This window comes from Littorina saxatilis, linkage group LG13 (assembly GCF_037325665.1).
Source record: "Littorina saxatilis isolate snail1 linkage group LG13, US_GU_Lsax_2.0, whole genome shotgun sequence".
In the NCBI taxonomy this organism is placed as follows: Eukaryota; Metazoa; Mollusca; class Gastropoda; order Littorinimorpha; family Littorinidae; genus Littorina; species Littorina saxatilis.
In genome coordinates this window covers 20,118,447-20,138,620 of record NC_090257.1, presented here as the reverse complement: position 1 = coordinate 20,138,620, position 20,174 = coordinate 20,118,447, and the positions used below count along the sequence as shown (strand labels likewise).

Sequence of the window (20,174 nt, the reverse complement as noted above, 5' to 3'; positions counted from 1 at the left end):
CCATGCAGTCACAACAATATACGTGCACTGAAGTCAGAGTAAAGAGACGGACAGCGAAAAAAAAAGTGCCTCGTCGGTGTGTTGAATGGCGGCTGGACCGCCGATCTAGAGACAGTGACGATGACAGTGACAGTGACAATGACAATGGCAATTATTTTATTCTGCGAGGGTAATAGAATAAGAGTTAACGGCTTTTTTTTTTTTTTTTAAACATCTGGCCCTTGCCCTATAGAGAGACAAATCTACTATAATAAACAGACACAGAAAAACAATGGAGAAAGGAAGAGAGACGGGGAAGGATTACAGAGACAGAGAGTGTTTTATTTTTATTTCTGTGGGCAGGCTAGAACGTATTAATATATATATATATATATATATACGACTTGTGTCTGTCGATCTGTCTCTGTGTGTGTGTGTGTGTGTGTGTGTGTGTGTGTGTGTGTGTGTGTGTGTGTGTGTGTGTTCGCGATGCACGGCCAAAGTTCTCAATGGATCTGCTTCAAATTTGGTGGGCATATTCAGGTAGACCCCGGACACAACCTGGTCGATGAGAATTTTCAACACGTGCTCTCAGCGCGCAGCGCTGAACCGATTTTGGTTTTTCTGTTCATCTTCCCAGATCCATTCCCAGTAACTCTTCCTTATCTTCTCCAGTGTTTTGCGTTTATCTCCCTTCCTTCGTGTGGCGTCAATCCATATGGCGTCAATCCCGTTACTATTTTTAGAAGGTCACTGTCCACAACGCTCAATCCATATTCCCGTTACTATTTTTAGAAGGTCACTGTCCACAACTCTTCCTTATCTTCTCCAGTGTTTTGCGCGTTTATCTCCCTTCCTTCGTGCGCCGGCAAAGCCGGCGTACACCCGGCAAAGCCGGGTCCCCGGGGACCCGGGTATTCGGCTCTACTTCTTCCCGGCGAAGCCGGCTACCCGGCGAAGCGGGTATTCATCTAGTATCACAATATATTACTTTACAAAATGTATATGGAATTTTATCCATGTTCGTCGAAGTCGTACAATAAAAAGTCATCATAAATTGAGTGGTAAAAGTGTTCAAACAAAATAACCCCGGGGTCACATCACCGAATTTGAGCATAGGTAAGTTCAGTATAATTATATATACAGTATCAAAACCACAAAAGAAAATAGGGTGTTACTGCTCAAAATTGGTCCACGCTCTGACCCAACTCCCACGTCCTGACTGCCAAACATGAACAAATAATTAGATTCTCACTTTCTTGAGTTGTTCATTTGAAATTGTGTGCACATGTTGTTCTCAGGAATGCAAACAATTTGTGATAAGAAATTATGGGAGCCATGTAATTGGTTTTAGATGCTGTGTTCACATTGTGAAGAGAAGCTTACGGAAGAGCGAACGAGAACCCGCAGATGATGATAATTGTTTTGTTTTTTTAACGTCTTCACGGTTAAACCATTTGGGTCACTGTTCCCGTTGTGTTACCCCAACTTGAGATGATTAAACAAAATTGATAATAATAAAAAGTAAATGGGAAATAGGTATGGCTGGAGAACTGAATTGCATGTATGGACTAACGGACAAACGAAAAGATAGATGAACGATTCTTTTTTCGTTTGCAGAACAGTTCATCTTCTTCTTCTTTTGCGGTCATGTGCTGAAACTCCCACGTACTCTCGTAGTTTGTGTGTGTGTGTGTGTGTGTGTGTGCGTGTGCGGCGTGCGTGCGCGTGCGTGCGGGCGGGCGTGTGTGTGTGTGTGTGCGTGTGTGTGTGTGTGTGTGTGTGTGTGTGTTTGGTGACCAGCTCGAGACGCGTGTCTGAACCTCTAGTAATACGGACACCCTCTCCCACCGATCACGCCCCCCACCCCCCTCCCAACACTGACTTACCGAATTCTGACAAAAAGTCAAGTTCCTCAAGTTACCGTGCGTATTTGGTCTTGTTCCCGCGTGTGTACACGAAGCCGGGGGGATAATGCACTAGCAAATCTTTACACGGCTAATCTGAACTGAGACTATCGAAAAAATCTGCACCAGGCGCAGCTGGGCCGGATTTGAACCAGGAACCTTCAACAGTGGAAGGCGAATTACGTCTTAACCAACGGGCCATTGCGCCCGTCAAGCTTTATTTTGACGTAAAATCCCCGACTTGTCTATGGTGGTGTAATGCGGATATCCATGGTACCTGTGAATCACCAGGAACCCAGTACCTCTGAGCTATAGCGGATACTGTTATATTGTGCTTACTGAGAGTATCTTCCCTTTCCTTATGGCTGTACTTCCTGCAAGATGGATACCGTACAATGTTGAACTTGAACAACTTCTCCCGAGTCTGCAGTGAGCGTGAGTGAAAGACACACATAAAACAACATGAACAGTAAACAATAACATCACAGGTGGTGTACACAATCTTATACAGGGCAAACATCGCGTTTTCAAAAGTTTTGAGAATCTGTGGACAGTTAAGAAAGCACAGTGTAAGGGAGACAACTTAATCCCGCTGGTGTGTTTTATGTACGGGATTATTCCCCTTAGACTTTGGCACTATAGTTTGCATAACCTCTCTCTCTTTCACTCTCTCTCTCTCTCTCACTTCCTCTTTGTATATATATATATATTGGCTGTCTGTGAAGGGATACTTATTTCTCTCTCTTGCTCTGCTAAGAGATTTTAACAAATCTCGGAAGAAAGTCTCTGCTGACTTTCAATTGTTTCTTTCACAATTTCCGATGTTTTATATAAAACATCAGAAATTGTGAAAGAAACAATTGAAAGTCAGCAGAGACTTTCTTCCGAGATTTGTTAAAATATATATATATATATATTATATATGTGTGCTTGTGTGCGCGTGCGTGTGTGTGTCACGTCCATTTCCCTGCCCAACTGTCTGTGTTCAAAGACACACACACACACACACACACACACACACACACACACACACACACACACACACACACACACGCACACACAAACTCACACACACTTACAAACACACACACACACACACACACCAGGGGTCGACACTAACTTATTTGGCCTGGGGCCACACTGGCCCCAGAGATGGAAATTGCTGGGGCGGAAAACAAAAATCTGGGGCCCACTCTCAGTATTCACGTGCGGCAATGCATTGTCTGTTTTTCTTCATCGTACTGAAGCCAGGGAAATTCTTTCAACCATTTGACATTGAAATTACGACAGCGCTTCACGCTTTTGGCTGCATCGGTCTCCTTTTTTCGTTTCTCTCCACCCTGTTCTTCATCTTCATTTCCATGTCTTTTTACACCAGGGATGTGTCGCCACATTTTGCGTTTGGCATTTGAAGGCGATACTTATCTCTCACGCTAAAGAGCACAATGGGAGTTATTTCCCTTGCGGCATTGTCCTTCGACGATTTCAATGTTTTTTTTTCTTGACTGCGGCATTGATCGTAACGCAAATTTCAGTGACGACTTTGACTGGCGATTTTTAGTGATTGGCTCTGGCATTGGAATTTTCGGTTTGTCATTGTCAGTTGGAATTTATCCTGGGGCGGAGTGGGCCCCAAGCTTCGGCAATGTTTGGGGCGGAACACAAAACTCTGGGGCGTTCCGCCCCCCGCCCCCGCTAGTGTCGAACCCTGCACACACACACCGTTGAACACACACACACACACACACAGTGACACACATACACACACCAGGGGCGGATGAGGGGGGGGGGAGGGCACAGGGGGCACGTGCCCCCCCCCCGAAAAAAAAAGAAGAAGAAAAAAAAAAGATTTTTCTATGCTGATTCTATGACCATTTCTAAGTTCAAATGGCACCATTTTGCTTCTTTGGGCAAAAACTTTTTCCGGGGGGGCATGCCCCCGGACCCCCCTAGCAAATTCGGGCGCTTCGCGCCCATCACATTCACTTTCGATTCAAAGTGCCCCCCCCCCCCCCCTTACAAAGCAACTGATCCGCCCCTGCACACACACACACACACACACACACACACATAGAGTTCTCCACCACACGACCCCTTCTCTCAACCTTTCTCGATCACCTCACGAGATACATTTCATTCACACAAAACCCTTACAGCTCACACGGCCTATAAGTGCGACATATTCATAAACTTGTTTCTATATACATCAAAAGCGTGTCTGTCAGTGTACACTACCGCAGTCTCAAGTTACAGCTATAAGAAAGACGCGAGCTTAGCTGACGACAAAAAGACAATAGCGAATCTGTTCTCTATGACGTCAAAGGGCTATATAGTAAAATATCCCTACGCACCGAAGGCCGGGGAGATTATAAGGCTTGAAGATTATCTAGTGGAGCGCTAGCTTTCTGTGATTTCGTCAGAAGCACCCGCGTCTTTTCTTTATTCTTTCTTTTCTCTCTCTCTCCCGCTCTCTTTCTCTTTTTATGAATCAAAGTTTTGTGAGTGTCAACGACACTTTAAAGAGACTGCACTGGGAGGACGTGTGGCGCTTTTTTGCCGATTCTTTCGTTGGAGTAAGAACGGTCATGGAAAATCCCTGGCTGATTTTTGCTGAGCTGGTTTTTAAAGATGCTTGCCTTCCCTTAAAAACCATGCACGGGGTCCCGGTAGCTCAGTTGGTAGAGCACTGGGCTTGTGATCGGAAGGTCGCAGGTTCGAATTCGGGCCGGGACTGACACGGGTCAATTTTATGTGAAGACCCAGAGACGGAAGCCATGTCCCACCCCCGTGTCATCACAATGGCACGTAAAAGACCTCGGTCGTGCTGCCATAAGTGCAGATGACTGATATCATCTAAACACGCATACACGCATAGATCAAAAGCCGTGAGGGCGTAAAACTCGAATTATCATATAACCCATATCATGTCCTTAAGAGGCGAAATATTTAGCCTGTAGGACATTAAGCATTCTCTCTTTCCTTTTTTGAAACCATGCACGATGTAAACTGTCGATCCCAGGGCTGTCTAGGCTTTCATGGGGTAACATAGGTTCTGCGTTACAAATTAATATTGCTACCGCGCAGGAGGACTGCCTTCATTTTGCACAAACACGTGTTGTAAAAGCTTAAACTAATGTGGAGTTAACTAATAAAAATTAAAAAAATAATAATAATGGTGATTTCTATAGCGCTTTCGAACACACAAAACGCTTTACAAAAGCAATAACAACATCATTACCAGAATGACGCCATTGACTAAGCTGTGATGTACGATAGTCGCAGTTTTCAATTGCTTCGTGCGACTTTCTTTCTTGACCAATCGTTGTGTAGTAGGCAAAGCTTTCTAAAAGAGTCTATGTGAGTGCATGTATGCAAGCGTCCGTGTGTTTAAAATGGCGTGACGGGTTTAGCACAATAAACAGTATTTGCTGATGGGATTAAAACAGACGCAAAGAAGAAAGAACGAGAGACTAAGACAAATCGATTGTTTGCAAACTCACATACACACACAAACACAGACAGACAGACAGACAGACAGACAGACAGACAGACAGACAGACAGACACACACACACACACACACACACACACACACACACACACACACAAACACAAACATACACAGCAACACTCTCTTTTTCTTTTATCTTTATTTGTAAACCATCATTGTGAATATTTTGACAGTGTTCGAACAAAAATACGATCACTGACAAATACTTAAAAGATGGTTTATCTTGTCATGCACACATTCCAACAACGTGCTCCTCGCCACTAGTTCAGATCTGAACTCGAGTTTAGTTTAAACCACAACAAAATAAAACCTTGTTTGCCATTTTGTGCTAGCTAGCCGTCAAAGTGCTTTTTGTTATTACGCGTACATCTCTCTCGCTTCATTTATGTACGTGTTTTCCAAAGCACACTCACTTCATATTTCAAGAAAACAAAATTCATATAAACAGGTACCGTGGCGAATGAATCTGATCTGATGCGCAGAGATTTAATAAAATGAGAATGGAATATGGCATTATTTTCTGAAAAAGGTATGGATATTGATGAATATCTACAGGAAAACAACATTATCAGTACATGCATTCTGTAAAATAGAATGTATGCAACAAAGAATTTGTTGCTGAAAAAAGCGTTTGATATATTCAACATTATGATTGACCATTCCATGCTTGAAACAAATGTACAGGAAGTAGCCTCATGTTTGTTTGCACTTTATTTGACATCTCATTTCCAAGGTAAGTTACGCCCACACACGCAAGCACGCACGCACGCACGCACACACACGCACATACGCACGCACACATACACACACAAACATACACGAACATACACACGTACACTCTCTTACTCTATTTTGTTCTCATTATCTTCTCTCTCTCTCTCTCTCTCTCTCTCTCTCTCTCTCTCTCTCTCTCTCTCTCTCTCTTTCTCTCTTGATCGGTTCTTACATTCACAATCCTGCTTAGCACACTTTTATTTGCCAATTTTGATGTTAATAACACCGGATTATCTCATTCATAAACCACAGAGCTGGCCACGAACCAACAAACATTCACACTCGAAGCGATGTCTTGAACCTCTGCCATATTGGCTGGTACTGAAAATCTTCGAGGCGAACGAAAAACATTTTTCTCTTGCAAGCTTTATGAATATATTGGACTCGTACCACTGTATAAGAAAGCGGGCACTAAAGCGGCAGAGTTAAGAGAGATATTCTCCGTCTTTTGTGCGAATTTCGTGTCGGTAACACAGTTATAAATCATATCTTGACAGGCCTGCTCTTTGCACAAAAGAGGGTTGACTTTAAAAGGGCTGGTTTTTATCCTGTGCTAATCCTCCAGTCCTTATATTCTCCTTTCTATCGTCAACGCTATCTCATATCCCATTCACAAATATAGAAAGAAAAGAAAATCGTCCACAAAAGAAAAAAACACTGACTTTAGAAGGTAGACAAAACCTTTGACCTCTGCGGGTGTTCTTGTCAGGGATGGTTCTTGGCGTATCATATTTCAGAAGAAGAAAACAAAAGTGTTCCACACGAACAGAAATAGGTTACTTTATAATCAAGATGGGTCATCTTATATTGTGTTCTAGATCCGCGTTCATATTTGCTGATATTGTCACACCAGTTCTCAAAAATGTTGCCCTCTCCCTCGACCTCCCCTTTCCCCATTCCCACTAAAGCCGTTCTTCCGCTCCCACCCCCCCCCCCCTCTCCCCGCCCCCACATCCGGGCGATTGCGCCCTCCTCATTTCCTTTGTCTTGTATTCTATAAATAAAGCAGCCTGTCTCTTTATTTCTCAGTCGTCGCTGATGCCGGTGTAACACGAAATTTTTACTCCACGAAAAATTTACTCCGGAGTAAATATTTCGTACGAAATTCTTACTCCGAGTAAATTTTTCGTACGAGAAAAGAACTCCCCAGGGCACGAAAAAATTACTCCCTCCACGACATTTTTACTCCCCATTTTTTTTACTTCCAGTAAAAATCTCGTACGCTAAAATGGGATGCGGGCGAAGAGATAATGCCAATAATGTGATCTCGCGCAAACGAATGTCGCGCTACCCTCCCTCCACCCCTTCCACCACCAAGACTAACAGGGGACAAGGGAGTAGAAATTTCGTACACCTGGCATGGGAAGTTAAATTGCTCGTGTTGGGGTGAAGTAATTTATTCGTTATTTATTCGTCAGGGGAGTAACATTTTTGTACGAAATGTTTTCTCGGAACTCACCTGTCTTGGGGAGTAATTTTCTCGTGCAATGGGGGAGTGCTTTTTTCGTAAAGGGAGTAACTTTTTCGTACGAAATGTTTACTCCGGAGTAAAAATCTCGTGGGAGTAATTTTCTCGTGTTACACCGGTGTTACGGCCTCCCCTTTGGATACATCTATTGTGGGCAAAGTTTGATATTCCCGTACTTCAATATTCACAATTCTCACACCAAGTTTCCACCGTTGTCACCCCCCCAACGCCTTATAATCTCCGTATAAAGCAGTGTGTCTCTTTATTTTTCAGTGGTCGCTGATGTCGGTGTTACGACCTCCCCTCTGAATAAATCTGTTGCGGGCAACGTTTGATATATTTATGCGCTTCAAGTATTCATACAATGTTCGCTATTCCTACACTAAGTTTCCACCGTTGTCTCCACCCCGCCTTATATTGCCTGCATAAAACACATCTATTTCTCAGTGGTCGCTGATGTCGGCGTTGCGGCCTCCCCTTTGCTTCCTGTAGCGGCGACGCCTGAAGCGAGGGTAGTTCCGGGGGTGATGATGCGCGCGTCCAATGTGGAAATGCACCATGCGCCTCCGTCGTCGGGGCTTGTTGGATTCCATGATGTCCACCACTGAAACAATAAATACAGAAATCAATCAACACTGAAAGAAAGAAAAAAAGAGAAAAAAAGAAAAAAAAGAGAAAAAAATAAATAAAGAAGGAAAAAAGAAAAGAAGAAAAGATAGAAAGAAGGAAAGAAAGAAGGAAAGAAAGAAGGAAAGAAAGAAAGAAAAATAAATACATAAATGAATAAATAAATGGATGGAGCAATGGATGGATGGATGGTGAATGGCATACTCCAGATATAGCCTGAAGAAATTGACGTTCCATACCGAAAGAAAAGTGAACAATTCGAGATTCATTCTGTCAGAGAACGAAACTCAGTCGGTGCATGGATGGATAGATGAGTGAATGGATAAATAAACAAGTAAGCGAATAAATGATTCAATAAATCAAAGAATGGATGGATGGCATATTCTAGACATATCCCCGTGAAATTGACGTCTAATACCGAAAGAAGAGTGAACAATTCGAGATTCATTCAGTATGAGAACGAAACCCAGACGGTGCATGGCTAGACCGATAAATGAATTAATTAATGCATAATTAACAATTAAACAATGTATAAATACACAAATTAACAAATAAATAAATGAATGAATAAATAAACGTCACTACACACATAACACATGAAAACAAGAAAATAAAAAAGATTAAAAAATACAATGAAAGAAAACAGTCAATATTGGTTCGAGTTTGTCAACAACGAATTGGTCTAGAACAACAAAGCAAGTGGCAACAAAATTTAATGGAAGCTATAACTGGTCCAAGCATTTCACAACCCCCCCCCCCCTCCCTTAACTAACCATTCTATTAACTTTTGACCGCACCATCTGATCGAAAACGGCATTAATAATAGCTATTTGTAGATAGAAACAACGAGTTAAACTTGACCTATCGAGCTCTGAATATAAAACAAAAAAGTATTTTCCCGATGTCATAACTCTCAGATCTTACTGTCATAGCGTTGAGAAATGATTTATATTCAAGGAGAGAAGTCTGAATGTTCGTTTTAATCACTTCTACAACAACAACAACAACAACAACAACAACAACAACAACAACAACAACAAAGGTTATAATAAACCTCCGAATGTACATGTGTCAAAGTAACATAGGAAAAAATACTTTTGTAAGTTTTGAGTTTACAACTTTCATTTTCAAAGTTATGTAAATAAGGTAGGCCCTACCCACCTTCTCTGAGTGTGTGTGTCAATTCAGAAGCAATGTCGGCCAACTCGTTTTCAGTTCCCGAGCTTGCGTGAGGCCGTGCGAGGACTGTGGCCAGGACAAACATGACCAGTGCACTGACCAGTAAGATTCTTGTGAATTCCATTGTGAAGATCTGGAAAATATGATTGAACATGACATATGTAAAAGCCTGTCTCTGAGTAACAACCACGAAAAAAAAGCGGTTTTGGTTCATCAGGAAAGAGAGAGAGAGAGAGAGAGAGAGAGAGAGAGAGAGAGAGAGAGAGAGAGAGAGAGAGAGAGAGAGAGAGAGAGACACACAGAGACACAGAGAGAGAGAACGAGAGAGAACGAGAAAGAGAGAGAGAGAGAGAGAGAGAGTCTATGTGTGAGTGTGTGTGTGTGAGAAAGAGAGTGTGTGTATGTGTGTGTGTGTGTGTGTGTGTGTGTGTGTGTGTGTGTGTGTGTGTGTGTGTGCCCGGTGAGATAAAGAGAAAGGGAGACAGAGACAGACAGACAGACAGGCAGGCAGGCAGACAGACAGACAGATAGACAAACAGAGACAGAAAGGCAGGCAGACAGACAGACAGGCAGACACAAAGACACACTGAGAGAAAGCGAGACAGAAACAGTGACAGAGCAAGGCTGAGACCGAGAGACAAAACACATTCGAACAACTTGACCATTTTGCCGTTTCAGTTTAAAATGAGCGTGATGTTATTTCACCACAGTATCAAAACAAGTCTGTTGTTTTAATTTTGGGAACACAGTGTAACAACTGAGGCAGCTGGGTGCATTATCTTCACGTCAAAAAAGGATGTAAACCTATGGGTGAGAACCGAAAGGTCGAGGGTCAAAAGGTCGAGGCACAAAAGGTCGAGGACAATTTGGTCAAGAGTCAAAAGGTCGAGTGCGACAAAAGGTCGAGGGTGACAAAAGGTCAACAGCAAAACGTCTGCGGGACAAAAGGTCGAGGATTAAAAATTTCGATTTAATTTTCTGTGTCCATTCGTGATGAAAATTCTGCTTCGAGTGCCTACTGTGCGTATCACAGGGGTGATTTGTGAATATGATCACACACACACACACACACACACACACACACACACACACACACACACACACACACACACACACACAATAACGCTCGAACGCGCGCACACGCACAGACACATTCTTAGTATATGTCTTCACAATTTTGGATGTAAGACAAAAACGACAGCAGTAACCTTTGTGCACCGCCTTGTCGTTTCCTGTGTGTGATTTGACGAGCTCAATTCTGTGTCTGTGTCCCTGTCCGAATGTAACTCTGTCTTTGTTTGCAAATGCTTTCAAAGTTTAAATATGGAAAAGAAAAAAGAAGGAAACAAAAAACTCAAGCTTTTAGCGTATCAGTGACATGTTTCACCAACAACAATCTGTCACAGTTGAGTGTCGAGCTGTATTCACTGTTGACCACACTACGCTTCATTTACCGACAAAGCCGTGGGTCCATGAACACAAACAAACACCCGTCACTCAAGGCACTCTTTGTACGAACACTGTTTTGAATAACTCAACAAATAACACAACATTTATCAAATTAATGCACACAAAGCAGCGTTTTTTCCAAGCAATAAAAAAAACTGTAACACACACGTAAACAGAAAATGATGCCGACAGTTTTTTAATCCTCGACCTTTTTCAATCCTCGACCTTTTGTCCCTTAGACGTTTTGCTGTTGACCTTTTGTCACCTTCGACCTTTTGTCGCCCTCGACCTTTTGACTCTTGACCAAATGTCTTCGACCTTTTGTGCCTCGACATTGTAAAACTCGACCTTTCGTCGCACACCCAAACCTATCGGTCACCGATTTCCTGTCTCAATGATAAACGTTCCAATTACTGACCTTTTTTGTGTGTCTTCTTTTGTTTTGTGCTTAACGCCCAGCCGACCACGAAGGGCCATATCAGGGCGGTACTGCTTTGACATATAACGTGCGCCACACACAAGACAGAAGTCGCAGCACAGGCTTCATGTCTCATCCAGTCACATTATTCTGACACCGGACCAACCCGTCCTAGCACTAACCTCATAATGCCAGACGCCAGGCGGAGCAACCACTAGATTGCCAATTTTAAAGTCTTAGGTATGACCCGGCCGGGGTTCGAACCCACGACCTCCCGATCACGGGGCGGACGCCTTACCACTAGGCCACCGTGCCGGTTGTTTCAATGACCTACCATTCTTGTTTTTCCACCCCCGGTATAGTTACACCCCCGGTATAGGGGTGTGTATAGGTTTCGGTCGATGTGTTTGTTTGTTTGTTTGTTTGTGTGTTTGTGTGTTTGTGTTCGCATATAGATCTCAAGAATGAACTGACCGATCGTCACCAAACTTGGTGAACAGGTTCTATACATTCCTGAGACGGTCCTTACAAAAATTGGGACCAGTAAAACACACGGTTAGGGAGTTATTGCTGGATTAAGATTCTACAAGGACTTATAGAGGGACATATTAATGGTCAAAGGGAAATAACCTTCTCAGTTGGTGGCAGTGAGAATGGTTATTTCCCTTTGACCAACGGGGGTGTTTTTCCTACCTCGGAGGAATTTCTTGTTTAATTCTGAATTTTGAAGTCTTATCTGTTTTTTGGATTTTTACAGTTCCTCATTCGGTTTACAAAGGTTTTTTTTTTTTTTTTTTTTTTCTCTTTTTCTTTTTCTTCTTTTTTTTTTTCTCTTTTTTTTTCTCTTTCTTTTTCTCTTTTTTTCTCTTCTTTCTCTCATTTCTTTTGAACCTCAGTTACAATATGACTCGCTATGAGTATGATACTGTGAGCGAAGATGAACAGTTTAAACATAAACAGATTGGGTTATAAATAATAATAATATCATTCTTTCGTTTAACATGGACAATCTTCGAAAATGTACAATATTTTCAATCAATTATAATTATAGCTAAATTATAATCGGTTTACAAAGCTATGTGATCTTGTTAACCACTCACGCAGGCAGGAGCGCAACAAGTGCAGTACACGTTTAGTTGTGCTCTCAAGGACAACATTTATGAACTGGCGCATAATATTCTTAAATCCTAATATTCAAACCAATACAAATTAAATACAATCTGAAATACATTCTTCTTCTTCTTCTCCTTCGTTCATGGGCTTAGACTCCCACGTTCACTCATGTCTTTAGCACGAGGGGATTTGTACGTGTATGACCGCTTTTACCCCGCCATTCGGGCAGCATACGCCGATTTCGGGGGAATAAAATACATTGTATTACAAACAGGGGGGTAAAGAGCATGAAAAAGGCTGCGGTCACTATATATCGTCATCTCGGACAAACGACAAATACCATTTTTTGTGGAAAATGGTTTTTTTCTTCTCCGAGATATTTGGCTTATAATTGCATTAACATTGGTTATATTTCTTTTTATCAAACTATCAAACAAATTGCCCAAAAATCAAACCCTGCGTTATCCTTTTGTACTCCAAAAAGTCAACCCGTGGAGTGGACCAAGAAGAGTATTACTGAGAAGCTGCTTCTCTGGCCACATGTTCACACTGAAAAGAAAAAAAAACACTACCCAAAGAACACGAAAAAAGGAGAAAAGAAAAGAAAAAGAGCGTACCTGTAAATGAGGGATGAACTGTGCAGGAAGATATGAATGTGCGGAGTTTCAATCAGCTCCTAGGAAACGTCAGCAAATCGCCCACAGCGCACATCTGGTGAAGAGTATGAATGGCGAAAAAAGGACTGAGGATTTTCTTTTTCCAACTTTATATTGCCACGATACCCCTCCCCACTCCCTTCTCTGTCACCCCCCACCCCCACCTCTAGTTCAACAAACAACTGGCTTTCTTTTTCCTACTTTATATTGCCATCATACACCCTTCCCCACTCCCTTCTCTCTCCCCCACCCCACCCCGACCACCACCTCTAGTTCGACAAACAACTTGTTTGCCTTCGTATTTACGCCATATAACTGTTCCGGTGTCACGATTTCATCTTTCGCCTGTGTACAGATTTCCCCCTCGATATATATATACTCAAGACTGAAATGTTGTTTCCTGGTAAAATTAAGAAGTGAAATTATTTCTGGACGAAAAGCATGTCAGTTTCTTGCATGGGAAGAAAATTGGTGGTGAAATGTAATAGATTTCACCCCCAAAATCGATTTATTCGAAAACGTGTACCGAGTGGTTACGTCCCTTGAGTAAAAAGGGAAACATTTTAGGATGAATCAAATTTCTAAGTTAAATAAAAAAAAATTGGTTGGACAAATTTGGCCCCATGAATGTAAGGTACACAAGGTCGCTCATCAGTACTATCGAAGGGTGTTTTTTTGTTCAGTGTAGAGTTTATACTAGATCAACGAGGCCGAGAATCGAAATATCACCACGGCGAAAGATGAAAACGTCACACCTGCGTGCAGCTAGCTTTGCGCACTGACCCGAACAAAATCCAGCTAAGCCATTCTGTAAGCGCTCACGCCACTGAACGTAGGTCACTTGGCACCAAATATGGCCGACCTTATTCCGACGAGTTGAACGAAGTGGGCTGTGATTGGCTGAATTTGGGGCGGGGCGGTGGGTGTGCGCCGACGAAGGTCGAAAATGAAGGTCAAAAAGCCGGTAAAATCAGCTGTTTGCCAAACCCGCGTTTGTCGACCGGCACTTTTAGCAAATGTTTTGGGTTGGGGGAGTGTCACTTTTTTCTTTGCAAGTGTGTGTGTGTGTGTGTGTGAGTGTGTGTGTGTGTGTGTGTTCGTGTGTGTTCGTGTGCCGATGTGTGCTCGTGATTGTGTGTGTGTGGTAAGTGTTTCGTTTCAGTCTGGCGTTTTAACGACTCACTCAGTTCTTTTGAACGCTCCAGACGTGTTTGTCGAGATAAAAGTTGACATGCGCCGGCATACACGCCTGCTGTCCCAACACAAAAAGCACAAAGGTACATATACATACACCTAGTAAAGACAGACAGACAGACGCACCCACGCACAACTGAGGATAGAGGAAGAGAGAGAGAGAGAGAGAGAGAGAGAGAGAGAGAGAGAGAGAGAGAGAGAGAGAGAGAGAGAGAGAGTTTTGTATCAACACAGACACTTTTAGATCAGTGCGACGGGCGCAGTGGCGTGGTGGTAAGACGTCGGCCTCCTAATCGGAAGGTCGTGAGTTCGAATCCCGGTCGCTGCCGCCTGGTGGGTTAAGACTGGAGATTTTTCCGATCTCCCAGGTCAACTTATGTGCAGACCTGCTAGTGACTTCACCCCCTTCGTGTGTACACGCAAGCACAAGACCAAGTGCGCACGGAAAAGATCCTGTAATCCATGTCAGAGTTCGGTGGGTTATAGAAACACGAACATATCAAGCATGCCTCCCCTGAAATCGGCGTATGCTGCCTGAATGGCGGGGTAAAAACGGTCATACACTTAAAAATCCACTCGTGCTAAAAACATGAGTGAACATGGGAGTCTAAGTCCATGAACGAAGAAGAAGAAGAAGAGATCAGTCTAAAACTCACAAGAACTAAAAGGTGTATACTCCCCAATGATGGTACACTTAGGAGCAATTAGCGATTAAAATCACAATTGCAACATTCTCATAACATTCTGCAGAGATGCTTTAAACGATCAGACGGTTTACATTTGCAGCATATCAAATAATTATCATAAAACTCACATCGAATTTTAACTGCTTTTACTTGTATTCAAAGACATACTAATGGAATCAAATAAATACCTACCACTGATGCGTTATATATGTTACAGTTAATCTGTGAAACCATGGAATACGTGTATTAACTAGGTAATACATAAATTAACTGACGGAAAAATCCCAGTTAATTCATGTATTACCTAAAATAGTTTAGTTGATACACGTATTCCCTAGTTTCACAGATTAACTGTAACATATTATACGTCATTTGCGTGTTTGACCAAAATATGACATTTTACACAGATCGAGACAGTCATTGTTCTCCGAGACCGCGATAGCGGTCAAGGTGAACAATGACTGTCGAGATCTGTGTAAAATGTCATATTTTGGTCAAAAACGCAAATAACATTTATGTATCGATCGAATTCCTTTCAGGTACTATGACTTTGTTGTTGTTTTGAATCCAATCTCCAATCGATATATATACATACAGCATGACTTCCCTTCTTTGTCTCTGTTAATCTAGGGAGAAAATATCCAGCGATATTTCTCCGTAGGCCTAAAGTTCGGCCATGACCTAGGCTTGCGCAGCGCAGCCGCCACTGGGCGAAAAGTCACGTTTTGGCATTATAACGTGGCATATAACATGAAACATGAAGTTAATCAACTGAATTTTGTGGCATTATACCTGTGCGATTCACATCAAGTTAGAAAAACTGCCGTAACGCAATAAAATCCCTGAGATTTTAGCGGGCTGCAAAACACAGTAAAACATCGAGTTTGGGTGTCTGCGTTTTGGACGTTTTCGCTACATTAACGCACGGCGATTCACGTCGTGTTAAACGCGTTTCAGCAGTGCGCAAAACACCACGAAACCTATGGAGTTTCGATAAGTTTTTCTGGTTTCTAAAACTTGATGTTAGAGTGTTGTTTTGATGGATTATTCTGCGTTTTCATCAGCCTGGTGCCGAACCTGCAGAATCAGACGATTATCGGCTCCCTCTCTCTCTCTCTAGTTTCTCTCTCAGCACGCCGGTCACACACACACATACACACACTGCACATACATCATACACACACACACACACCGTCACACACATTCACACTGTCACTGCACACGGCACACACACATGCACACACATGCACACACACACACACACACACACACACACACTGTGACTGACACTGACTGACCGTCACACACACACACACACACACACACGGGCACACACTGACTGACCGTCACACACACACACACACACGGGCACACAGTGACACACACACACACCCCTTGAACTGACACACACACACGCACACACAACTGAACACACACATACACACACTGATCATCAGTTTATAAATGTGAAAAAAAGTGCAGTGCACAAACATTTTTGGGGGTATCTCTTATTTTCTCTATAATTATGAGCCTTGTCACAGTACAGTGTACACGAGAGACTGCATTGCCCGTGCGTTGAGCAGAGAAAGTAGGTCATTCTAACCTGACTATTTAGCGCGGTCAGATTTTAGTTTTCTTCTATATTCCTTTGCACTTTTGCTGGGGTAGGCTACTGGCCGAGTTAATCGTTTTCTCATGTGTGTGGGACCTGTAAGGAATTCGAAGCGGCGAAGGACCACAGATAGGCATTTGTTCTACTCCCCCACCCCCCCCTCCCCGAAACATCCGTCCGAGATGGTGGCTACTGACTGGACTTGCAACTTTCTCAACTTGTACAGTACGAACTGCAGTGACTCGAATTTGAGTTTTGGGATTTCTCTTGCTCTACCTTTTCTGATAATGTTTTACTTAGCTCGTGTTTAGATGCAATACATACTGTCTCTTTACATTTAGTCAAGTTTGTGTGTGTGTGTGTGTGTGCGTGTGCATGTGTGTGTGTAGAGCGATTCAGACCAAACTACTGAACCGATCTTTATGAAATTTTACATGAGAGTTCCTGGGTATGATATCCCCGGACATTTTTTTATTTTTTTCGATAAATACCTTTGATGACGTCATATCCGGCTTTTTGTAAAAGTTGAGGCGGCAATGTCACACCCTCATTTTTCAATCAAATTAATTGAAATTCTAGTCAAGCAATCTTCGACAAAGGCCGGACCTCGGTATTGCATTTCAGTTTGGTGGCTTAAAAATTAATTAATGACTTTGGTCATTAAAAATCTAAAAATTGTAGAAAAAAAATGTATAAAACGATCCAAATGTACGTTCATCTTATTCTTCATCTGACATCATTTTCTGATTCCAAAAACATATAAATAAAAATATAATTTTTTTTATCAAAATTAAATTTTCGAAATCAATTTAAAAACACTTTCATCTTATTCCTTGTCGGTTCCTGATTCCAAAAAAATATAGAGATGATATGTTTGGATTAAAAACACGCTCAGAAAGTTAAAACGAAGAGAGGTACAGAAAAGCGTGCCGTCCTTCTCAGAGCAACTACTACCCCGCTCTTCTTGTCAATTCCACTGCATTTGCCACGAGCGGTGGACTGACGATGCTACGAGTATACGGTCTTGCTGAAAATATGCATTGCGTTCAGTTTCATTCTGGGAGTTCGACAGCTTGACGAAATGTTGTATTTTCGCCTTACGCGACTTGTTTTGTTTTAGGATCGATTTTGATAATGATTGAGAAAGGAGAATAGCCGGTGTTAGTTTTACAGTCGGTTTTATGAAGTTTGAGTAAAGAAGTGCGTGGTTTTTACCCTCCCTTTCGTTTCCCTTCCCCTTCTTTAGTTTGCTATTATTGTGCCTAAGAGCCGAAATGGCTGCACTCTAACTCATCTTTGATCTCCCAAAAGACTCCATAAACAAACTAGTGTATCAAGAGGCTGGCTGGCTGCCCCTCGATGAAGAAAGAAGACTAAAGTCGGCCCAGTACGTATCAAGAGCAAGTACTTTTGACAATGCTGTGAACGAAGAGCTCACTGCTGAGTTCGACACAATAACCTCGGCCTCTTACCAAAACCTAAAAAGAAAAACACCCAAAATACACGAAGCAACGATCCCACTAGCAGACTATATGTTCAACCGATATTTCAAGAAAGTGGGGGTAAACCCAGGTAGGATGGCCCACATTCCCATTCACCCCTTCCCATTTTGGTTCATGGAATCCCCCATTATCATCCCTGATCATGATCTGGGTGTAACAAAAAAAGATAACCCTGTACTTGTCTCATCAATAGTAAAAGAAATAATCTCAAACAATAACAAAGATCACCTACAAATATTTACTGACGGCTCCAAAAAAATGATGACCAAGCTGACTGTGCTTTTGTCATTCCTGACCTCAAAATAAGTTAAAACAAATTAAACTCAACAAGGATGTGTCCATTTTCACTGCAGAAATGCTGGCTACGTTATCTTAAGAGCATGCCACTATATCAATGACCCCCCTCGACCTCCAACAAGAGTCGTGATTCTCTCCGACTCAAAACTAGCATAACTGCTCTTCAAAATGGTTCCAGAAACCGAGAAGAGCTTCAGACGGAAATATTGTTCCTCTGTCACCAGATCATTGCCTCTTGAACAGAACTGACCCTTAGGCTACGTACTTCCCCTCACACACATGGATCAGAGGCAAGGATATGGCTGACAGAGAAGCAAAAGAGGCTGTTACAGATCAAGCAGCATTTCATGACATAAAATTAACAAAGACGGGAGCAAAACACAAAATGGCCAAAGTTGCCTGGCGTCACTGGGAAACAGAATTGAAAATAGAAGGCAATGCCCATGGTTGGCTTATTCTGCCCCGACAAACAAAACAAAACAGGCCTACACTCCCCACCTCCCTCCTTAAAATACTTCTCAGAATTCGCACGGATGGCCATGGATGCGCTCACAAGTGCTTTCCCCGTCTCTGTGAATGTGGACAGTTTATATCTTTGTTACACCTCTTTGACCGCTGCCAATCACTCCAGCAAGATTTCTGCAACCTACACACCCTTGTCAACGAACATAACCTGAAACCCCATGAGTTTTTTTTTAGATAAACATTGCACGCTTCAATGGAAGCTAGCATACACCCTGTGTCTCTCAATAGTAGAAGGCTGAAATAGGATATCTGTTTTAAAAAAAAACCTGATCTCCGTTCCTCACACCGAGCTTTTTCTTCTTCATTGTATTATTTTTCCAGTTATCTATTTACTTACCTATTCAGCCAAAAATATAACAATATCCCACATAACAAAAATTAAAAAAATAAGCCTACAAAACCGCTCCAGTCCAACCATATTCCGCGTACACAATCTTTACTTCCATCCCCATTTTGAAATATCGCAAAAGACTTCCAGATATAATTATAACACGATCATATATGTGTTCTCTGGTTGCATGTTTGTTCAGTGTCTTGTCCCCACATAAAGCATATTAACTCTACCTGTCCTAAAGCAAGTTGCGGTTCTAAGAGGACGTTAAAACTAGTTATCATCATCAACACACACACACACACATATGAAAGAACCCATGTATATTTTTATGATTGTTGTTTTGGTCTGAATACAATTTGGAATCTTACTACACTCTTGTTAATTGATTTTACATTTTGTTGTCAGAAGTATTTTGTTCGTCGGTTCGTGTCTGGTGCGTGTGGTTTGAATGCCGTCCTGTCAAATGTCTTTTAAAAACACATTCACGGTAACATCTTCGACGCAGACACAGACAGTTAGGAAGGGCTCCTAATATGGACCACTTTTTGTTTCATGCTGATAACTAGCTTGTTTTCTTGCGAAGAAGTTTTATTTTGTGTTTGGTAGTCCTTTTCTCTTAGGTTAACCGTTAGGCCTTATTAGAGTGAAATAGCTTTGATAAACATTCAACAAAAATTAAATACAGACAAAATCACAAATGGTCCATAATAGGAGCCTGGGCGCCTAATATGGATCAGTGAAGCGGCCTTCACAAATCACTGTAAAAAGCCCCCTATACTTCAAAATAACATGATACAACTTAGTGTACAAGTCAGTCTAATTCAAATATGCTTTAGATTGATCTGTTTCGGGTTGATGAGAGCATTATTTGAAGCACACCAGGAAACTAAAGAAGCTTATCAAAAACAGAGTGAAAATAAGTGAAATTATCAACTTCCACGAAA

The 20,174-nt window shown here is 42.0% G+C and overlaps 1 long non-coding RNA gene across 1 annotated transcript; it reads right to left on the bottom strand.

The window, feature by feature from the left end:
* Window positions 1–5,516: 5,516 nt before the first annotated feature.
* LOC138983822 (uncharacterized) lies at window positions 5,517–13,200 on the bottom strand. Its single transcript, XR_011461272.1, has 3 exons — window positions 13,042–13,200; window positions 9,427–9,577; window positions 5,517–8,242 (listed from the first exon to the last, which is right to left on the bottom strand). It is a non-coding gene; the product is annotated as an uncharacterized lncRNA (long non-coding RNA).
* Window positions 13,201–20,174: the final 6,974 nt, after the last annotated feature.